Genomic DNA, 6,000 nt, shown 5'->3' with positions numbered 1-6,000 from the left:
AGGACGATGTCTAGGAGATGACGACGATGACAGAATATAGATGTGACCACGATGGTTTTTACATTCAAGTCATTTGGCTTTTCTTTCCTTCATAATATAGAAATATTTAATGCTATAAATAAATATAAATGCTAAATAGTCCACCAGCAGCGGTTCTTGTGATAGCACAGACTCTATAAATAAAGAAATGAGGAACCTCAGGGACATGACTTCAAACACCGTGTTTATCAATTCGTCTCAAGGCTTTTCAAGGTCCTGGAAACAGCCTGATGTAGTCTGTCCTCCATGTAAGCTCTAACTTCCTCTTTAATATATTCTCCAGCGCTCTGACTGTTGTTTTACCTTCCTCCAGGGCTCAGCTCCGTGTTTCTGTTCAAATATATCCTCCTCTTCCTCACCCACTTTTTTATTCATCTAACTACAACAATACGTCTGAAAACAAACACCCAAATTCTCCAGATTTGTGTTTTAAATTGCATTTCTGTGTTTACGTTCCGCTCCCTGTTCCCATTAACTGCTGCAGTGATCTGATTTCCCTGCAGAGGAGCATTAATGTTTCATCTCACTTTATTTCCATATTGTTGGGGTTTTTTTTAACCGTCTCTCTTTCTCGGCGACAAAGCTCCTCAAAAATCAGCCAAACTCTCCCACATGTCCTCGCACTGGATTCCTCCACCTTCTTCAAAGTCAAACTCAAGCATTTCATTTCCATGCTTTTCCAGCCCCTTCCAGCTGTGGTAAACTCCATCTTTGTATCAATCCAATGGTCAGTATTCAGTCTACTTATGATGTCACTTGTTCATCACATTAAATGAGATGTTATTGTCCTCTAAACAACCAACATGATGTTTGGAGACAGCTTTTTACAGAAGGACCACAAATGAAAGGAAAACTAATTCCACTAACAGATCCACAGAAATATAATCACCAACTATTTTCATCATCTGTTCATCATCAAAAGTCATTTTTCATAAAGAAATGTAAATAAAGTGTTTCCAGGGATTTCCAGCACCCGTATGAACCCTGCTTCTTGTCGTAGCGGCAGAGCGAGACGACAACTCGGCCTGCAGCAACGTCTGGCAGATTCAGGTCGTTCTGAGCACAAAAACACAAACTGACAGGAGACACGCCCACTCCGGGTTTCCTCTAAATATGGTCGTTCCTGGAGAAACAACCACATAACAGCACCGTTAGAGACCTCGATGTCCACGATGCAGGTTCACTTTGACCTCTCACAGCACCGATCACCACGGTGAGGAGAACAGCTCTGATTGGCTAAATAGAGGCAGCATCGCCTGTTCGTTTGTGGACTCCGGTTCTAATATGTTATTAATAATAATAACACAAGCACCTTCCATCAAAGTGCTGTACAACAAGAACAATACGAGTGAAAACGATAAATTAAAACAGCTTCAGAAACATTAACAGTAGAAGAAAAATAAATAAAACACAGCAACTCAACTCCTCATCTGAAGCCCCGACCTTTGTCGTGATGCATCTGACCACAAATTCCAAAACACACTCGTGTCAGACCCGTGACTCCTCACTTTCTGCAGCGGGTTGCACGACAACAATGCAGCGTTGTTGTTGCCAACGGCGACCCAGAATCAGCAGAAACATGCAGCGTTCATCCCTGCAGAACTACATAGAGAAAACTGCTATTTTTCTCTTACTCACACACGAATAATAGGAGCTAATAACTCCTTTGGATGCCGATGGTGTGTGCAATGCATGCTGGTACATGTAGGCACTTTGGGGCCAGCTGGCACCAGCAGGACAGAGAGAATCAGATTATAAAGTTAATTTATTAAAGTTAATTAAGTAATCTTTTGTTTTCTCTCGCCACACGTGACGTCTGAGGGCGGCTGGCATCTCTCTGGGGGGCGGGGCTTGTTTTATGTGGACCTGCAGCAGCAGCGTGAGGAGGAGGGGGGGGGGGTCTCATCTGGCCTCTCAATAATTCAACACAGCGGCGGTCCGCATGAAGGCGAGCGGGGAGCGGCGCTCTCTGATGTCCGTGTGGAGCGAGAGTGTGATGACAGTTGAAGAGGATGTCCCAACCTCACCCCGACACACACACACACACTTCTTTCCTCTCCCTCTTAACCAATTCATCTCTCCATCTTCCTTCCTTCCCTCCCTCCCTCCCTCCCTGCTTCCTCCATCTTTCTTTCCTTCCTCCCTCTCCTTCCCTTTCCTTCCCTACACAAAGAAACAAATAACTTGCCTCGTCACAGCTTCAACACAGAAATAGTCTCCAGACAGGAATATTCACCCATCCATCACTGTGAGTTTATAGGAATAAACACAGTTAAAAAGGAGATGAAGTATGAGATATGGAGCGCTGGAGGAGCAGACGCTTCACAACAGTCTTGATAACAGCAGGAGGACAATTACACATGCGGGTCGATACAAACTAGTTTTGGGATGTGATAAATAAAAACAACAGGCGCTGCGTCGGTCGATATTAATGTGATCGCTGCGCGAAGCTGTCGGCTTCAGCAGCAGGACAAATGCAGAGCGGCAGGAGAACCCGAGGACCAATGAGGTCAGGGGTCAGGTCCAGACACTGAGACTGGCTCCTCTGTGTTCACATAAATGGTCCAACACTACAACAATACAAACCAGGGCCTCAGAAAAAAGACCTTAAAAATGAACGTGTGTGTATTATACAACAATATATTCTGTGGAACAAACGGCAGATAATTCAATTAGAATAGAATAAAAAGAACACAATATTGCCCAATGCAATTTTAAAAATCTGCTGTAAGAAACTCTTCTGAACGGAGTCAACGTGAAACCAGAGAAAACTGGTTCCAGATCAGATTCACGTCTGTTTACCGAGATGATGAAGAAAAAACCAACACGACTCAACAAGACATCAAAGATGATGCAACATCATGTAAGACAGCGTCACGTTTCATTTATTTTAGTGGTCAGAATCCTTCCTGCCTTGCTGCTACATACTAATACTTCTATCGTCTACATATACTTCCATCACTAACAATCATTTATTCTACCGGCCACATATGAAATCTGTGGAGAAGTTTCAGAATCGTAAACGCCGAGTCATAAATGTGGAATATATCATGTGGAAAATATGTTTCTATCCAAATTATTACTAGTGGTAGTACAACTCCTTACCAAATACTACTACTACTATTAACAATACAAACCCCTACCAACAATACATACTACATACTACCAGTACAACATATTATTACATACATATTCAACTACTAACTACTCGCACTGCAACTACTAATAGTACATACTACTACAACTATATTCACATACTACCACCACAACTCCTTACTCCTTACTACATCACTACTACTATGAAACACATACTAGCACTACGTCGCTACTAATAATACATATTACTATTACTATCATTTATTACAGCATACATATTCAATTACTCACAATACATACTATAATTACTGCAATTACAACATACATACTACAACTACAACTTCTCCCCCAGAACTTCATCAGACTAGTGGTCAAAATAATATTAATTAATTAACTACTTTGTCTATTTGTGTCTGTAGACAAAGTTCCCTCCTTTGCATATTTGAACGCGCGGAAAAAAGGGACGTTTCGATACTGATAATTTATTATTGTCCCAGTAAAAGTATTTATACCACACAGTAAATATACTGACCCAGTAAAAGTACTAATACCGTTACAGTAAAAGTACTGATACCAGACAGTAAATATACTGTCCCAGTAAAAGTACTATTACCGTTACAGTAAAAGTACTGATACCAGACAGTAAATATACTGTCCCAGTATAAGTTTTTATACCACACAGTAAATATACTGTCCCAGTAAAAGTACTAATACCGTTACAGTAAAAGTACTGATACCAGACAGTAAATATACTGTCCCAGTATGTTTTTATACCACACAGTAAATATACTGTCCCAGTAAAAGGACTAATACCGTTACAGTAAAAGTACTGATACCAGACAGTAAATAAACTGTCCCAGTAAAAGTACTGATACCACACAATACATATACCGTTACAGTAAAAGTACTGATACCAGACAGTAAATATACTGTCCCAGTAAAAGTACTAATACCGTTACAGTAAAAGTACTGATACCAGACAGTAAATATACTGTCCCAGTATAAGTTTTTATACCAGACAGTAAATATACTGTCCCAGTATAAGTTTTTATACCACACAGTAAATATACTGTCCCAGTAAAAGTACTAATACCGTTACAGTAAAAGTACTGATACCAGACAGTAAATAAACTGTCCCAGTAAAAGTACTGATACCACACAATACATATACTGTTACAGTAAAAGTACTAATACCACACAGTAAATATACCCTGTTACTGTCGTTTTATACTGATAACTTATTATTATTTATTATTATGTTTAGCCTTGTTCATCTCTAGTGTCTCCCTGTTAGTACTTGCTGCTAACAACATACCTGGATACGGTTTTAAATGCAGTACTTGTACTTGTGCTGTGATATTTTAACTGTCGGATATTAGCAGGGAAGTATCCAGTGCTTCACCGCGTGCTGAGCTGATCGTTGAATAACAGTTACGACACCGGATCCGTCCGCGCGGCTGATGTAAACAAAGTAAACAAGCCGCTAGCCGCTACGTTAGCATCCGCCCGCTGACAGCCGCTTTAGACGGACCGGCAGTTGCGTCGTGAGCAGTTGGACGTCATCTCTTACCTGTAGTTGTATGCGGGGAACTTCTTGCTCTCCGTCAGCATCGCCCTGTACAGAGAAATCACCTGCGCTCTTGCGGACGCCGCCATGATGTTTGCTATGCTAACACCGCTCGTCCTCCACAGATTAAAGCCCCCGACAGCCGCGGGCGTCCCATTCAGCGCCTGTACAGAAACACCTCGCATTATTATCCCACCGCATTTATTTATTTAAAGTCACATCCACATTCACAGATTCTACTGTCATAAAACATCACCAAAACAAAAACAAAATCCGGTTAATGTTTAACACGATTTAAATAGCAGTACGCGTTCAGGCGCGCCCCCGCCCACCGGGACAGCAGCGCGACGCTGGAGTGTGACCAGGAGGTGAGTTAGCGCGGCTCACGTTAACCTCTTAGAAAAGTGCACGTTAACGTGTTAATGGTGCGTTTTAATGAATGGACGGTGTTGTGAGGTCGTAGCTGTCAACGTCGGGGCAACAACCGGCAGCGTGTCTGCGTCACAAAAGGCGTCGTTTCCCGCTAAATGGTGTTTGTTAGCGGCCACCGGTTAGCTGCTCGGCTACAAACACTGCGGACAGGACCGCAGCCTCCACGCGAGCACGGCTATCATGACGTAATCACAGAAGCTTCAAAGCACTGTGGGCACTCCGGTGTGTGCGTGAGCGCGCGTGTGACCTTTCTGTCGGGTTGTCTCGCCAGTTGACAGACTGTGACGTCAGCGGTGCTTCCGGCTGCAGGTTTGGAAATCCGCAGTAAAATACAAAACAATTGGTAGATTTACTGTCTGAAGTATAGAATGTGTTCAAAGTACAGATATATACAAGTAGTGTGTGAATGTCACTTGATGTCATGTGTCATTTACTACAGTAAAAGTACTCATACCACACAAAAATATACTTTGTTAAATGTACTTATACCACACAATACATTTACTCCATAAGACCGTAAAAGTACTTATACCATACAATACATCCTTTTACAATAAAAGTACTTATACCACACAATAAATATACTCTAAGACAGTAAAAGTACTTATACCACACAATGAATATACTCTAAGACAGTAAAAGTACTTAAACCACACAATGAATATACTCAGTCCCAGTAAAAGTACTAATACCACACAGTAAAAATAAAAAAAGTCAACCACACAGAGGCTGACTGGTTGAACTTTAAGGGATCTGACCTTTGACCTCTGGGGCCGGAGCGATGACAGGGAGGAAGTGATGTCAAAGTTAATACATGACTCATTCAGTGTGTGTGTGTGTGTGTGTGTGTGTGTGTGTGTGTGTGT

General features: G+C 41.8%; 1 protein-coding gene across 3 annotated transcripts in view; it reads left to right on the top strand.

The window, feature by feature from the left end:
* Positions 1-5,042: 5,042 nt before the first annotated feature.
* Positions 5,043-6,000, top strand: part of fars2 (phenylalanyl-tRNA synthetase 2, mitochondrial) — a 70,044-nt gene continuing 69,086 nt past the window's right edge. The window contains exon 1 of one of the 3 annotated variants that reach the window (XM_084034172.1): positions 5,043-5,070. The gene's annotated coding sequence lies outside the window, so the exon portion shown is untranslated. Of the gene's footprint in view, positions 5,071-5,327; positions 5,444-6,000 lie in introns of those variants that run through there. The other 2 variants (XM_084034174.1, XM_084034173.1) reach the window with 2 other exon arrangements.

Source organism: Eutrigla gurnardus, assembly GCF_963514095.1.
Source record: "Eutrigla gurnardus genome assembly, chromosome: 18".
In the NCBI taxonomy this organism is placed as follows: domain Eukaryota; kingdom Metazoa; phylum Chordata; class Actinopteri; order Perciformes; family Triglidae; genus Eutrigla; species Eutrigla gurnardus.
This window is presented reverse-complemented; position numbering and strand designations above follow the sequence as displayed.